Genomic DNA, 18,129 nt, shown 5'->3' on the forward strand with positions numbered 1-18,129 from the left:
GGCTTATAAACATCACTAATTTAATTGAATCTTCTAATTTTGCCACTAAAAAGAATAGAAGCCTCAAGAGAAAATAACTCCCCGCATTCACAAAGCTAACAAATGACTGAATCAGGACTAAGTCTTTGATCGGTTTTCAGTGCCCTTTGGACCATTCTTCAATGTTCTGGGAGAGGTTGGTGTGATGAGGAAGAGCAAAGGAGGGAGGAACAGGGGACAGGGAGTATGTGGGAGCATGCTCACCTAGGAGTGTTAACTTATTATATGAGCCAACATCATCAGCCTCATACTTAAGTAGATTGTGTGCACTACTGTGGTGCCTCTAATGCCCACTACTCTAGGTTAAAGCATGTGAATCTAGGAGCTAATTCCTATTCCAAAAGAAATACACACACCCGGAAGCGAATGCACTAAGTCACAGTCATGTGTCCAACCTCTCACCTAGAAGCACAGCTGGGTGAGCACAGTGGCTCATACCTATAATCCCAGCAATTTGGGAAGCCAAGGTAGGTGGATCACCTGAGGTCAGGAGTTCAAGATCAGCCTGACCAACATTGTGAAATCCCATCTCTACTAAAAATAAAAAAAAAAATAGCTGAGTATGGTGGCAGGTGCCTATAATCCCAGCTACTTGGGAGACTGAGGCAGGAGAATTGCTTGAACCCAGGAGGTGGAGGTTGCGGTGAGCCAAGATTGCGCCACTGCGCTCCAGCCTGGGCAACATAGTGAGACTCCAACTCAAAAAAAAAAAAAAAAAGAAGCAGCACAGTGCTGAACAAAGACTCATTTATCACTCCAGGAAACAGGGCATGGAGGAGATTGTGTTAGATGGTATAAGTCACCACAAGTCTGTGTGGTGGTAGGAGAATCCTGGATGCTCAGGACAAAAGAAAGAAATGTCTACAGTGGTTTGACCATTGTGTCATGATTTGGCAAAAGTCTGTTTACAGAAGCCAGTTTATTCACAGAGGTTCTTGCAGAAGAAATGAGAGGTTAGTGAGAAAATCTCCAGCTTCAGAAAAAGCATCCTTGATTTTGAGTTCCAGCTTTGTTTTTTCAGAGCATTGTGTCTGTGGACAAGTTGCTTCCCTTCTCTGAGTCACAGTATATTTTCATCTGAAAATAAAAACACGATCTTGCCTTGTCTACTTAACAGGATGGATGTGAGAATCAGGCAGCATACTACTTAATATCTGTGAAAGTGCTTACTAAATGGTAAAAATTTTCACATTGTACAATATCTTACGTTAATAATCATATGATTTAGCAAAGGGAAATATAATACAGAGAGCATCTTTTGTGCCTAGGGCACTGGTTTTAAGCTTAGTGCCCAACACCTTGAAGAGCCAGTGCCCAAGGAAGGTGCTAATGGGCACAGCCACTCTGGGTGTGAACTTAAGTGTGACTGTGGACTTACACTTTGTCATCCACACTTAAGTACACAGAAAGAGCAGAAATTCCTTTAAAACCAACCTGAGCAAATCAGGAAAGCAGCCAATGCTGCATTGCAGATGTGGCTCTGTTTCCCTATGTGAAAAGAACATCATGTTTGCTGCAGGGATTTCAGGGACATTTAATGCTTGGTTTGAGATTTGGGGGTTGTTCCTTTTTTTTTCCCCCTTCTTTTTATTGTAAGTGGAATCAGCTAGGTGCTGCTGATATTTGTGGTGTGACAAAATAGTGATTCACTGCATGGAACCAGGGTGTCCTAGCAGCAATTTGCAGGGGAAATAAATAAAGGAGCAATCACAAGTATTATCTTCCCAGCCAGCATGATGTGATATAAAACAAAGAATTTCACTGCAGGGAGGAAGTGTCCCTCTAGAGTGGGGGAAGTATAATCTTTGTTGCTTTCCAGATAGAAACGTTGAGGATTGGCTCCCAAACTGCAGATATGCTGCTTTCAGAGAACAACTTTTGACCTCTCTAACTTTCCAAAGGAGCTGTAATTAGAATAGCACAGTGATACTTTTCTCACTCCTTTTGAAACATAAGAGAGTAGCCCTAATAGCTAGTTAACTTTCTAATGCCTCTCCCAGTGGACTTCCTGCTTATTGAACCCATTTGCCATGTCTTGATTTTTCAAATTGAGTCAACAAGAATAAGAGAGTTAATATATCAGAGTGACTATGGGGCCAGGCCACCATCAGAGGGAAAACACATGTTAACACTACCTCACTTAATGTCACAAAGAAAGCATTGAAAAAAAAAAATGTATAATTGTTCTCTGTGTGCCAAGTACCATGCTAAATGCTTTAAAAAAATAATCTTATATAATCCTTATACCAACTCCAGAAAACACATTCTGAATTTTGCCTTTAGAACCAGAGATGAACTTAAGCATGAATGCTAAGTTACACAAACTCCAGAAAATACATCCTGAATTTTCCCTTTAGAATCAGAGATGAACTTAAGGATGAATGCAAAGAATTCAACAGGAAAGCTCTTTCACTTGTCCAGATGCTACCCCACCTCCTGCCCCTACACCACCTTCACTTGGCACTGAGCACACAGACTTCCATATTCAATACCATTCTGATTAATGGTATGCACATTTCTTTCATCACATTTCATAATGTATTTTCCCTCATCAAACTTGATCTTGGGAAATGGTCTTCATCAGCTACTTTATCCTAACAGTCATAGGGCTTACTTGCCCAAAATGCTTATACTTTCAGACTCATCTTCCAGTGTAGTTGTTGTGGCTGGAATCAAGAAGGAAAACATGTTGGTGACTGAGAAATCTGAAAGAAATTCTTAAGACTTTGCAGAGCATAATTAAAATCTAATAATGTGGTTCAACTATACCTTAAAGCTGTAAAAGCTGATAACTGCAGAGATTAAGCAACCTTCATTTGCAGAAATGAGTTAAGAAAGGATTGGGGTTTAGTTGTCCTGCAAAACCAGGACAAAAACTGGATTACAAAATGGAGTGAAGAGTTGGTGAAGAAGACAGGAAGGAAATGTCAGAGAGTGTAGGAAAAGTTTCAGATTACTGTTTTAGGAACACCAAATAGGAGAAAAAAATTCAAATAGAATATATTCTAAACAGCCCATAATGTTGCAGAGAATTCAAAGAGGCTAGCAACTAAAAAAATAATCACTTCATTTAGTTACTAAGAAGACATTGGAAACTACTGAGTGAGCAATTTTAAAAAATGGTGGGACATACACCAAAGTGAAGGGAATTGAAAGAGTGTAGGAAACATAAGCAGTAGGAGACTGTCAGCTATCAAACAATGAACAGAAGGAAAGGTACCTTCAGTTTTGGGATGGGAATGACCTAAGTAAGTTTATGAGTGAAGAGGGGTAGATTTCTGTCAGACGGCATCATTAAAGAGTAAGAGGTAAGATAGATTCAAAGAGAATGAGATCAAGCCAAATCAGAGTGGATACAGGAAGACGCTGGTATAGAGAATACATAAAAATCAAGTAAATTGCTTGGATTTGAAATGAAGATGAAAAGGCATAGGAAATTTAGAACGTAATCCGATCTATCTATCAGTACAGAATTGTATTTGAGTAAGATTTTTGGATACGTTTCGTGTCTTTTATCAAGATTCTGTGACAAATAATTGGATGTAGCAGGAATTCAGTCTCATTGATGCATTAAATTATGCCTGTCATAAAGGAAGCTCAAAAATGCACCCAGAAATATCTGGAATGAGCTCTTTAATCTTTCCTGGCACAAGACAGAGTATCCTTATATGAATACACACACACACACACACACACACACACACACAGAGAGAGAGAGAGAGAGAGAGAGAGAGAATAATTATTGCTTTAAGTAATTGGCACAGAAATGTAAAAAGAAAAGAAAGAGAGAAGAAGGCACAATTTCTGCTTCTGATAGACTTAGAGTCTTTTTGGGCAGGCAAAGTCAGCCCTAATGGAAAATAACTGGATCTAGGGTGGATCATATATCAACCATGGTGCCAAAGAAAATGCTATGGACAAAAGGTCTGAGAGCTGAGCATTTGCACATAATGTAGATATCATGGAGTTTGAATATGAACAAAGAAGTATTCAAGTTTCTACAATTAAGTATTAATGTTCTTTTCACCAAGAACAAATAATTTTATTTAAACTTTTTTTGAAGTCTCTGAAGAAATACAGGACGTCTTCAATCCAACACCTGAGGAGTCATATGAGGTTTCTTTAGATGAAGCTTGCATTTTTTTAAGTAAAAAATGTATTTCTTATTACATCTACTTCTTGATAAATCAGGCAGTGGTGTATTTCTTAAAATTATGGGTCCTTTTACTGTGCATTGTTAACTGAGCTATACCTCAATAATTATTGCAGATTTTCTTTCTCCATTTAATTAGGTGATTTGATTTGTACTTTATATAATTACAGTATTTGTCTCCTCCTTTGTCCAAGGCAAAATTGTAATCATTAGTTCTACTACCTGAGGCTGCTAGATGAATATTTACTAAAATAAAAAAATAAGCCACTGAAAAGGGTATAATTGTATCTGAACCAGAAAATTTCCATTTCATATCCATCATCTTAATTTCATTGTGGCTGCTGAACTCAAAATGAAAAGGCACAGAAACCCCAGGGGAAGGCAGAATAGTAACATCATTACATCTTCACAGAAAATAAGTTCCTAAGAGCTCAGTGCAAACAGCGTACCCTCCTTCTACACAGTCTACACATCAAGCTTGGTGACAGTCAAGATCATAGCGTAGAGGAGAATGACATTGACTTTAACAAAAAAAAGGTGGAGCAGGACCACAAGTAGAGAGAAAGCTGTTGTGAGATGCCTGAATGAGATAGATCCTATTCAAAACAAACTTCAACTAACACAATTTTTAGACTTAGTTAAATTGTGATTATTCTTCAGGTGTGCTGGCTCATTTTATATGTCAAATTGCCTGGACTGAGATGCCCAGATATTTGGTCAAACATTACTGTTTCTGTGCAGGTGTTTTTTGAATGAGATTAAATAGTCTTTGAATAAAGTACATTACCTCCATCATGGGAGAGGGCCTCATGCAATTAGTTGAGGACTTAAGAGAACTAAGACTGACTGAAGGAATTTTGTCAGCAGATGCCATTTGGACTCAAACTTCAGCTCTTCCCTGCGTGTCCTGCCTGCCAGGCCCACCCTGTCAAGACCTATCAAGCCTCCACAGTACTGTGAACCAATACTTTAAAAAAAATCTCTCAGGCCGGGCACAGTTGCTCATGCCTATAATCCTAGCACTTTGGGAGGCCGAGGTGGGAGGATTGACTGAGGTCAGGAGTTCGAGACCAGCCTGACCAATATGGTGAAACCACATCTCTACTAAAAATACAAAAATTGCTGAGCATGGTCAGTCCCAGCTACACAGGAGGCTGAAACAGGAGAATCACTTGAACCCGGGCAGTGGAGGTTGTAGTAAGCCAAGATCTCACTTTTGCACTCTAGCCTGGATGATAGAGTGAGACACCATCTCAAAAAAAAGAAAAACAAATTTCTCTATGTACATACATATAAAATCTGTCTGTTCTGTTTCTTTGGAGGACTCTGACTAATAGATCAGGTTTAACATTATTTATTATTATTGTTGTTTCAATTCAAAAAACATTTTCATTCAAACTGCTTTGGTCAGAGAAATGATCATGGTATCTTTGCTGAGACTCGAACTTTGCAAACCTGGTTACAATATCTATTACATGAACCAGAGTCACTGTACCTGTGTCTGGAACCTCAGTTACCTCTCTATAAGATAATGGGTGGGGTGTGTGGGAGAAGAGCGGGTCAGGGACTGAGGTTTCTTGGCTATATGGTATTGAATATGTAACACAATTTATTTAATGTTTAATAAATCCTTGATGGATTATTTTATTTAGTGCTCAACCACTTATTTTGCTTGTGAATGAACAATAGCAATTATTGCCCACCTCATCTAAAGCAAAATATACGCTTTGTTACCATTCGTTATAGTATATGGGAAAAATGTTTTCTCAGACCTTACCTTGTTGGGTTCTTTGTAGCACCGGAAACTGCTTTCACTCCTTTGTCGAAAGGGTCTTCTCCTTCCTTGATTTCAGCAATATCTTTCCTTGTTTCTGCTTCAGGCAGAGAAAACAACTGGAAAAAATAGGTACAATAAGTATGGCAAACGTTTGAATTCCTCAATAAGTAAGGAATACAGTCAAAGCAATAAAATTCCACCAAGGCAAAAACCAGCAACTAGAAGTTGTAAAATAAGCCAAATATTGGAAAAATTATTTCACCTCATGATTAATCAAACAAATACAAAATTTCATAACGTGAAGGAGTTTTTCACCCATATAATTAGCAAAGACTTCTCTTAATTCTGTACCTAATAGGAAGGCATGGTGAGCCTGATGGGGTGGTAGAAATCGGTACAGAACATTTAGAAAGTAATTTGGGAATCTGCATCAAGAGATTTGAAGTATCTAACCCCCTAAATCCACTGTTAGGTACCTCTCTCATGCATTAGTTATCAATCAGAGTGCAGAGAGAGTTCTATGTCAAGAGGTGCTTATTACACCATTATGTAAAATGACAACAACAAAAAAGAGAAATAGATAATAATTAAATGATAATACATTCAGTTAATTAAAAAATTAAGCAACCATTAAAATTATGCTTATTAAGAGTTTGTAGTAACATAATAAAGCACTTACACTATAATGCTAAATGAGAAAGAAAACAAGATACGAACCAAGCTGTATTTAATATAATTTTTCTGAGAAGACATTTGCTCTGTTTTCCTATAGGCCACACAGGCCACAGACCTGGTGACAACTCCATGGTTCTTTCCTCATCAGAAAAAAAGACACATTCAAAGGGAATGTTTCAGGAGAGGCTCGCAAGTAGAGGGTGACTTTCGGCCAGTGTTGTTGATTCAGTGGCAAGTTATTCATGTAGGTTTGAAGCATTAAAACACATGGGCTAAGCACTCAGTCCTGATTGCAAAGCCAGTTCTGCTATAGGCTCTCTAAGCTTAGGTTTGCTCCTTCAACATTTTTAGCTTCAGTTGTTTCATCCACAAAGTAGAAATCTTAATAATACGTTGCCTACATAATCCAGTTATTAGAATTAAATGAAATTGTTATTTAAATTACATCACAGTGCCTGGCACACTGTAAATGCTCAATAATTGCTAGTTAATTTTATGCTGGGAAGATTTGCCTGATGAAATAAAGCATATGTTCTCATCTATTCCATTAATTTATTAAGACTAAATTAATTAAGACTTAATAGAATTCATAGTGTGGAAACCTAACTACTTCTTAACGTAGTCCAATATGTTCCCTTTCTGGTAAATTAGCTGTAGTAATGGTCACTACCTCCTAGGATTATTGAGGTGGGGGTGAATGAGATAATGCATCTAATGTGCTCAGCAGAATGCTTGGCAGGGAATAAAAAAATCAATAAGATGATAGCTTTTAAAAAGAAATAGAAAAAAAGAAAGAGGATACTCATTATAATTTTAGTTAAATGAAGAGTTTCTTCATCAATCTGTTGACCAACCAACTTCTCTTGCTTGCTTACTAAAGGCCAGAATCTGTGCAGGTGCAACATGGACTTGTACATACAACTACAAGAGCCAACAAAGTAGAGCAAGCTATCAAATATTAAGGAAAATAATTTTCATTGTGCTTCATGGAACTTTTTTTTCTCTAAATACATTTTTTGCCACTGTTGCTCAAGAAGTGTAATTTCCATCTAAGGGGCCGGAAATGGAGAGTTTGGATGAATAATGACAACAGCTTTGTGAGTTTAAAAGGATAAATGTGACTTGGCTAATTTGATAGTGATTTCTTTTCAAATTTGGAAGAAAAGAGTAACTAAAGGAAGCAGAGTTTTCTAATTTGTATTTCACTTAAAATGCCACTGTGTATTTCTGAAAAGCTAATGACAAAATTAGCTTTAAGTGGTGTGAAAAAGAAACCATCCAAAGGCTTGAACAGGAAGGTGCCATAAATGAAATAGTCCCCACTGTGCATTCCAGGTTGGAGCAGAGATGCAGGAGATCTGGAAGCAAAAGCAAAGTGGAAGGGATTATAACTGCAAACAGCAGTGTTTGGGAAATATTACCAACCATGTGGTAGAATGAAAAAGCTCAATGTGAAGATTTAAGAACTGAGGAAAAATAGCAGCATGCTGCTAGTACTAACCCTGTAACAACACTTTGAGCTTCAGAATCTTACCTTTTACATGTATCACACACAAGTGGGCACACATACACATAACACACACACACAGGTATATATGGAGAGAGTTTTTTAGGAAGGGAAAGCTATGTCAGTTGATCTCCTTCATGAGCACAATGGAAAAGGAAATGGACTAGGTCTGCAGTTATAAAAATAATTGCCAGCATTTATAGCTTCAAAGCATTTTCACAAACATTATCACATTGGTACTTAGCACAGTTACATATGTTAGAAAGAACATTAGTATTGCTTTTAAATTAGGAAACAGAATCACAAGATAGGAGAGTTGAGACACAGAACTTAGTCTTAGGATGTAAAACACATGGTTCTTTATTTCCATAAAACTGAGGGATTGGGGACAAAAAAGAAGAAAAAAACACTGCTTTTTGTGTTGGCAAATACCAAGATTGCATTACAGAATATTTATGTATTAACCAGATTGGCACAGTTAAATTAATATTCTCACTTTTCGTATTCTTATTTTACAGAAATAACAATATGCTTACCTGTTATTAATCTAATGACCTTCCCACCAAAATATAGACAATTACAGTAATTTTGTCATTTTGCTTCCCAATAATTTTCCTAGACCATCAGTTTTTGGCAACCTTTGACTTATGCCCTGAATGTTTCTTGAACTTGAAGCAACATGCAGATCACTGGGGATCTTATTAATATGCAGATTGTTGTGTTATCCTTTCCCTAAAATACTAGAACAACATGGAATGTGAATCCCAAACAAATGCCCAGCTGGGGACTGAAACCTTTGATAAAGTTATATGTGTATTCCTTCTTAGAGGATCATGGAATTGTCCTCCTTTCCAGCACTCCTGGGCATCTGTGGCATAAGCTACCTTAGCTGTGCATCACCCCAGGACTTCTTGAACTTCAGTCTGCATAGGAATTACCTGGGGATCTTGCTAACAGGCAAATTCTGATTCTGTTATTCTGAAATGGGGACCTGGGATTCTACATTTCTAACCTACTCCCAACTGATGCTGATGATGCTGGTCTGTGGACCCCACCTGTAATAGCAAGGATGTAGTCCATCCAGGTTTCCCATATTCTTTTTCCCTTGGATACTTCAATCACATATGACAGTAGGTTTTCTTTTGAGAGTTGGTGAATACTTACAGTCATATCATTGTATTTTTGTGCCATGATGCACAGAAAAATAGTTTTTTCTTCCTATTCTATTTTAAGGTGTTATTTATTTATTCATACATATAGTAACAACTATAGTAGTAATGGGCTAATATTTGAGTGCTGACTATGTTTTTACCTCTTCCACCTCAACACTTTCCCTCCATAGTTTGGCCAAACATGGCCAGGTCTCCTCTGCTCCTAGACTAGGGGAAGAAGCAGGATATATTCTTCCTCACTTCTTCCTGGATCTATGTCCTCTGGGGTGCTGTCTGTCAAGATACTTGGGGTAGGGGTAACAGACAGAGGTAAAATGATGTAAGACAAACCACTATGGAACTAACTGGAAACCATCTTCCTCAACCCCACAAAGGATGGCTGAGAAATAGAGACAAATTCTCTGAGAGCCATGAATGCTCAGCTGGAACCAGCTCTAGGAGACTGGACTCCATTTCTCCTCACTCCTATTTTACAGTAAGGAAAACTGTGTCCCAAAGATGGAAAGTTGCTCACCTAAGAGTTTACCAAATACTCTATTGACATAATTGGCTTTTCTTCTCACAGCTTTGAATCTGAGAAGCAATCCTCCTTGGACCTCACACTCTGGCTAGGAAATCATTCAAAGTTCTTACAATTAGCATTTAAGTCTTTCCCATGGCTCCTACCTGAGGTCACTGCCACACAGGCTGGCAACAAATTCCACCAATTTTAGTTTTTCAGAGAAAGTTTTTATTTCTCTTTCATTTTTGAAAGATAATTCCACAGGTTGGTGAGCTTTTTTCTCTCAATATTTTAGATATTTCACTGCACTCTTCCTGTTTGCAGGGTTTCTGGGAAGTCAGATGTATTTCTCATCTTTGCTCCTCAATACGTAAGGTATTTTATTTTGCCCTCTGACTTCTTTAGGAATTTTTCAATTTATCTTTGAGTTTCTATAGTTTGAAAATGGTATACTTAGTTATAGTTTTATTTGGTTGGTTTTGACATTTTTCCTATTTGGTGTTCTTTGCATGTCCTGTATCTGTGGTTTGTTGTTTGACATTACTTTGGAAAATTTTCATCATTATATCCTTAAATATTGCTTCTCTTCCTTTCTTTCTTTTCCTTTGGTATTCTTATTATGTATATGTCGCACATTTTTAAAATAACTTGTAAAGGGTTGGTACTACTTCTTCTTTAAATGTATGGTAGAATTTAAGTGAAACCATCTGGGCCTGTGCTTTTCTTTGTAGGTATATTCTTGATTACAACACCCATCTCTTCATTTTCTATAGGTGTATTCAGATTGTGCATTTATTCTTAAATCAGTTTGGTTGTTTATGTGTTTTAGGATTTAGTCCATTTCATCTCAGTTATCTAACTTGTTGGCATAAAATTATTCATAATATTCACTTATCCTTTTATTTATGTAAAGTGAGTAGTAATGTCTTCTCTTTCATTTCAGATTCTCATAATTTGAGTTTTTTTTAATTGATAAATCTGGCTAAAGTTTTGTCGACCCTTTGATATTTTCTAAAAACAAGCTTTTACTTTCACTGAGTTTTTCGATTGTCTAGTCTGTATTTCATTAATTTCTGCCCTAATTTTTATTATTTTATTTCTTCTACTTTGGGTTTGTTTTCATCTTCTTTCTTTATTTTCTTCAGATGAAAGGATACATTATTGATTTGAGAGTTTTCTTTTTTCTTAGTTTAGGCATTTACAGCTATAAGTTTCTCTGTAAGCAATGCTTTAGTTGCATACTATAAGTTTTAGCATAATGTGTCTTCATTTTCACTTATCTCAAAGTATTTTGAGATTCTTCTTTTTAAGTCCTCTTTGACACTTTGGTTATTTAAGAGTATGTTTAATTTCCACATATTTGTGGGTTTTCCAAATTTATCCTGCTATTGATTTTTAATTTTATTTCATTATAGTCAGAGAACATACTTTGCATAATTTTATTCCTTTCAAATTTATTAATGTTTGTTTATGATCTATCTTGAAAATGTCCCAGGTGCATTGGAGAAGAATGTGTATTCTGCTGTTTTGGGTGGAGTGCACTATAAAAGTATTAATATTTAGGCCCAGTTGGGTTACATGGTTGTTCAACTCTTCTATTTCCTTACTGATCATCTGCTTAATAGTTTTCTTCCTTAATAAAATGTGTAATACAATTCTCTAACTATTGTTGAACAGTCTATTTTTCTCTTCATTTACATGAGTTTTTGCTTTATACAGTTTGATATTCTGTTGTTTAGAGCACATATGTTTATAATCATTATATCTTCTTGATCAATTGACTCTTTACTATTATAAAATTTTCCACTAAATTTTCAGTATTTTTTTTGTTTTTTTGTCTCATATTAGTATAATTATTCCTGCTTTTTTGTGGTTGCTTTTTGCATAATATATCTTTTTTCAGTCACTTACTCTCAATGTATTTATATATTTAAATCTAAATTATACATATAATTGAATCATAATTTTAAAATTCGGTTTGACAATCTCTGATTTTAATTGGATTATTTAATGCATTAACATGTAATGTTATTGACATAGAGTTGATAATCATTATTCACATATGACATATTTGTGGATTCACCTACTCACCAAAATCTATTTGTCACTCCTGAGTCAATGCTTGCAGTGATTTTTGTGGTCACTTGTATAAAACAATGGAAAATTTGAGTCACTTGATATGTACAATTTAAGCTATAGTCAAACAAGGTAAAATTCTTTCTTGTTTTGGTTTTCATACTGCAAATAAGTAAGGTTTTCATGGTTTATTTCATGTCGATTTTTTTTTGCAGTTGTGTTTTTACTTGTAATTTCTCTGCTTATAGTGGTCTCAAGCTTTCTGAGAAAGAGCTATCTAGTGTTTCTAAACACATGAGGCTATATGCTTATATGAGAAAATATATATGTTAGATAAGCTTGATTTAGCTACAGTTATAGTGCTGCTGACCATGAATTAAATGTCAATGAATCAACAAGCATACTAAATAAGATGCCTTTAAACAAAAACACACAGAAAACATGCTTATGTATTAACTAGTTGATGACAATGCTATGCGATATTATATAAAAGGTACTCATACATAATTTGCTACATAAAATTGATTCACATAAACATAGAAGATAAGAAGCCCAAGGTTTGCAGATGGCAAGGAGTTGGCAAGGGTGCTGATGGTAAGTTCGAGTCCAAGTTTGAAGGCTTGAGAACCAGGAAAGCTGATGGTGTAATTTGCAGTGCAAGTCTCTGTATATAAGCAGGAAAAATCCAATGTTTTCGCTTAAAAATAGGCAGAAAGAAATAATTCTTTCTTGCGTATCCTTTATTCAAGTTTGCAACAAATTGCATGAGACCCACCCACATTGGAAAAGGCAATCTGCTTTATTCAGTATACATATACAAATGTTAATCCATCCAGAAAAATCCCTCACAGACAAACACAGAAATAATGTTCAACTTAATGCTTAGGCACTTTGTAGCCTAGTGAAGTTGACACATAAAATTAAACATCAGAGATATTTATTTTGCTTTTGTTTTTGAAAGATAGTTTTCCTAGATATTGAATTCTTGGCTGACAGGATTTTTTTTTCTTTGAGTACTTTAAATGTTATCTCACCACTTTTGGCCCTCCATTATTTCTACTTAGAAGTAGGCTATTAATCCTATTAAGATTGCCTTTCCAGTAATTAGTCACTTCTTTCTTGCTGCATTAAAGGTTTTCTGTTTTTCTTTCACTTTCACCATCTTTACTGAGATGTGTCTTTTTTAATGGATCTTTATACATTTATCCTACTTCATGTTTGTTTAGCTTCCTGGATATGTACTATTGTTTTTCAATCCATTTGGAAAATTTTTGGTTTTTTTGAATATTTTTCTGCTCCTTTATCCCATTTCTTTCCTTCTCAAGTGTCCATTAAAGTATGTTGGGATATCTTAATGGGTTTCCTTCCTTTCTCTAAGACTTTCTTCATGTATGCTATTCTTTTTACTCTCTCAGTTCTTTGCCTTTAATAATCTTTATCAACCCACTTTTAAGTCCACTGTATCTTTCTTTAGCCAGTTCAAATTTATTGTTGTACTTTTGAACCTCTGGTCATTTTTAAATTTCAGTTATTATACTGTTATATCCCAAATATTTCCATTTTTAATTAATTTATGTTTATGGATATTCTCTAGTTGATGCATTATTGTCCTTATACTTTACTTCTTTAATCATGTTTTTCTTTAAAGTGGTTGTTATTGTTGTTTTCCTCATAAATCTGGCAATCTCTCTCTCTTTCTCCCTGTTCTCTTGGTCATACATTCTGGTTTCTTTTTATTCTTTTTATGCATATCTTAGATCTTTTTTTTTTTTTGAAGTATACATTTTAGATAATATATGGTAGCAGCTCTGGGTACTAGTCAATCTCCTTCTTGTCAATATTGTTTGCTTGTTTACTTGTTTAGTGACTGACTAGATTACTTTGGTGAAGTGCTCTGCCTTTCTTCTCCCCTTAGTGTTCAGGTTCTGATGTTCTTCAGGAGGTCCACGTTTGGTTTGCTCACAATTACCCAGGGATGACATTGGCACTAGTAGGGTTCTTCTCTTTCTCTGACCACAACAAATTGTTAAACTCCCTTAATTGCCTGCTGATTATTCTATTTTTTTCAACAATATCATGAGGCATAAATTGCTCCATAAACTAATCTAATCAAATTTTGGTTCCTTTGAAGTGGTAGTTTCTGAGATCATTGTTCATTTTTGTTGTTACCCCAATAGAACTCCTGCCAGATGACATATTCTCTAGTCTTCTCCTGCAAACTAGCTGGCTACAGGTTAGCCTATGTATTATTCAGGGGTTTCTGGAGAAATAGAACCAGTCATAAGTGTATAAAGAAAGAGATTTATTTTAGCCATTTTATGTCAAGAAATCAATTCATGAAATTGTGAAGCATGGCAAGTTCAAAATCTGCAGGGTCAGTCAGTAGGCTGGGAACTTAGAAAACAGTAGATGTTGTGGCTGGAATCTGAAGGCAGTCTGCAAGCAGAACTCCCCCTTCTCAGAAGAGGTCAGTCAGTCATTCTCTTAAGGCCTTCAACAGATTGAATGAGGTCCACCCACAATATAGAAGGGAATATGTTTTTTTCTCAAAATTTACTGAATTAAATGTTAACCTCATCTAAAATATACTTCTACAGCAATATCCAAACATATTTGACCAAATACTTGGTACTATGTCCTAGCCACATTGCCACATAAAGTTAACCATAACAGCTGGTATCCTGAATCATATTCCAATTGCCTTTCACCATGATTTCCACAGTTTTTAAGAAAATTTTCAAGCTTTTGGGGCTGAACTTCTTCATTCTCTTCCAAACGAAGTTAGTGCTTTTGAAAAAAATTGAAGCTATCTATATTATGGCCTATTTCTCTCTCAGCAAAGTCTCTGATCCAGGGCTCCAAGGCTGGGAGTGAGGACCTGCCAAGCTTCTCTCTGGGTGATTCTCCTGGTTTAGAAGCTCAGTGCTTCATGGGGGGCGGCTGTCTGGGGCCCTGTTGTCTTTAGTCTCTTGGCATGAAACCATCAACTCGTGATTCAGAAAAGGGTGGTCCGTTCCCCAGTGGTCTCAGGTACTGCCCCCAAGTTAGAGCCTCTGTTTCATAAGAAAAGGCTGAGCAGAAGAAGGGAGCCCCTGCCCTCAATCTGCGATTTACCTTCAGCAACCAGTAACTAGCGGTAGGATGAGAAATGCTGATATCATGCTCACCCCAAGACGTGAGCCCTCTGTGTGGGTGCTGGGGTCAGTAGCACCTTGTGTCCTTAGCTGTAGCAGTCTACAGTGGAGGATATGCCTTACTGAGAAATCACAGATTTCTCACCTTTCTTGTTGAATCATTGTCCATATTTTTGAATAAATGTTTATTCATTTGCATTTTGGCCTTGGGACCATTTTCCAGAGGATTTAAACAGTTTTTGTAAAAAACAGTTTTTACTAGTTTCGCTGCAGAGCAGGTCAGGAAGGTCTTCACACTCTCATACTGGAAGTTGATCTCTCTTTTCCTTTTTAAATTATTAATTATTTATAAAAACTTGATGACATAGCAGTAATAATGGCAATATTTATTTAGTGCCTACTATGGTACATTTGCTAGTCCAGTTAATCTATGTTATTTGTTATGATCAAAGTAACCTTAGCAAATAGTATACATTCATACATACATACATGCACATATATCTGAATGTATACATGTGTGTATGTGTATGCATGTGTGTGTGTATTTATATGTATATATAAACACCATGGTATAATGGTAGAGGATGCATATTTTTAAAGAAAAGAAACAAAATTAAATTAGGGATGGACCTACAAGGAGAAACATTTCTTCTTCTTTCCAATTCTGCCAGAAAAATGTACTAACAGTTACTGTGTTCAGTTACTTGAAAGATGGCCTTTTTCTTACATTATTAATCTTCATGAAATCCTTATGGAAGTGACAATTGCAACCAAGCGTTTAAAAATCCTGAAAATGCCAGCCAAAGTTGTGCTTCATGTCCCATCTCTGCCATTAGGACTGTTTTGCCAGCTGCTTATTGCAATCCTTCTTAACTTCTAAGTGAACAGCTAAGTTTTAAGATGAGAGAACAGTTGGGAATAATTCAAATGCAGCTTAATTTTTCTCTGGAGGTGAGCAATGGTGTTCTCATCATAGATTCACAGGTGGACTCAATAAGCACAAAAATATAAGCTTTTTTTTTTTTTTTGAAACAAGTGCTTATCTTTATGCAGAAAAGGCTTGCAAACCTCAGCTTGGAGGCAACATTTATTCTGAATATGTGCTCAGAAGGAGACACTCCTCTGGCTTAGTCACTCCATGTGCTTTCTGCCTGGGATCTGCTGAACCCTACAGGAGTTAAGAGTATGTGATGATTTGCAAGTATTGGTTGGCCCAGTAGAGGGAACTGGGACACTGGAAAGTGAGAATAGCAGCTTAGTCAAGATTGAAAAGTAACCTTGGATATAGGGAAAGAACAGACAGGAAGCCATAACTAGTTATAAGTTGAAATCTAATAGGAGGAACAATTGATTGCTCGTGGAGTTGTACAGCTGATAGTGGAAAAGAGGCATAGTGGAAATAAAAGGGAAGCCAGTCTGTAATCAGAATTAGAACACTGGCTACAGCTAAATGAAATAGATAAGCATTCAATCCCTGAGAGCCTAACATAGGCAAGCAAGCAGTTTGCCAAAGCTTGGAGTTAACACTGGGATATTGGGGAGAATGTTCTAAAATAAAGAGAGATGGACTCTATATCAGCTTTGGTTTGCAGGGTCATTAATTTATTTAGCAAATAATTTTTGAGTACCTACTGGGTGTCAATACTCTTGTAAGAATGAGGAGACAGATGATGACCAAGGCAGGAGGACCCTCTTTTATTTTCATTCTATAATTGAGGTGGGGGAGGCAGAAGAGAACAATATAAATAAAGGAAAAAAAGTATAGAGATGACAGTAAGTACATAAAAGACAGAGTAAGAGTGTAACCAGAGGAGCAGAGGTTCTTGGCCTCTCTAACCTCGAAGAATGGGGAAAGGGGCCCCAGAGGCACAGTGAGTTTGCCATCCAAATAAATATCGTGGACCCAAAGAGTTTTGCAGAAGAGCGATTTATTAGACAGAGGTAGAGAAAGAGAGAGAAAGAGACAGCTCCCACGCTGTCGTGGGAGAGGAGCCCGGAGCGGGAAATCCGTTCAGGAAAGGAAAAGCTGAAGTTTTAACCCTTGAGTTATTCCCACCCCATTCATGTTCTCATCCAATGAAAGGAGTTCTTTCAGACTTCCTCTGGAGTAATTGATCTTTGCTTGGTCCACAGCCCTGAGTTACAGAGCTCCCTCGTCCCAGAACTTGCGGCAGGATTTGGGGACAAAGGGCCCCCAATTTCCAGGGATTTGGGGACAAAGGAGCCCCACCTGGCTTTCCCTACCTGGCTGGCACGCGGGGGAAACCCAAAGAAACCCCTCTGGTCTTCGCATGGAGGCGTGGAGCCAGGAAATCCCTGCCTTTGAAACCATGCCCCTTGTGGACCCAGGAAGAGAAGTTTCTTTAACACAGTCCCTTAAGAGGATGCAGCACTGGGATGGAGTTGTAGTCAGAGGAATGGCATAATCAGATTTGCATTATTAAAAGTCCAATCTCACTGCCATGTAGTCAGTGTATTTTAAAGGAGTCAATGGAGACAAGTTAGAGTTTACTGCAGCGATCGGGTGAGAAACAGTGCTGCTGCTCTGAGCTGCAGAGTGTAGACACAGTGTGCAGAGGTAGTGTGTAGTGTGTAAGTATAGTGTATGGTGTGTAAGTGTAGCTGTGGAAATGGAGAACAGGGGTCATTTGGAAGATATTTGGAGATAGAAACCATGGGGTTTGTTGTTTAACTGGATGGAAAGTTAAAAAAAAAAAAAAAAAAAAAAGAAGGCATCAATGAAAGTGCCCAGGTTTTTAAATTCGTAAGTGGAGAAGATTGTGGTGGCATTAATTGAGATGGAAATGACTGATTCAATTTATTTCTAGGTCAGTGATATCTGCTTAAAATGGATTCTGTCCCTCAACAGGGAATATTACAGCTGTAGGGGCAATTAACTAATCATGATCATGTCTTTATTTTATCCTCTAGAAATTAGGAAGTGGCATTGGTACACTACCTCAGTGGTGAACATGCCTGAGTCTTAGCCTGGGTCTCCAAGAAACAAAGCCTGAGTCAGAGTATTTACCGGAAGACAAAGACAGCCAGTGCAATTTTATTTGGGCCAGAGAGCACACAAGGATAAAAATCTATC

Source organism: Aotus nancymaae, unplaced genomic scaffold (genome assembly GCF_030222135.1).
Source record: "Aotus nancymaae isolate 86718 unplaced genomic scaffold, 86718_ANA_hifiasm-v0.15.2.pri h1tg000017l, whole genome shotgun sequence".
NCBI classification, from domain to species: Eukaryota; Metazoa; Chordata; class Mammalia; order Primates; family Aotidae; genus Aotus; species Aotus nancymaae.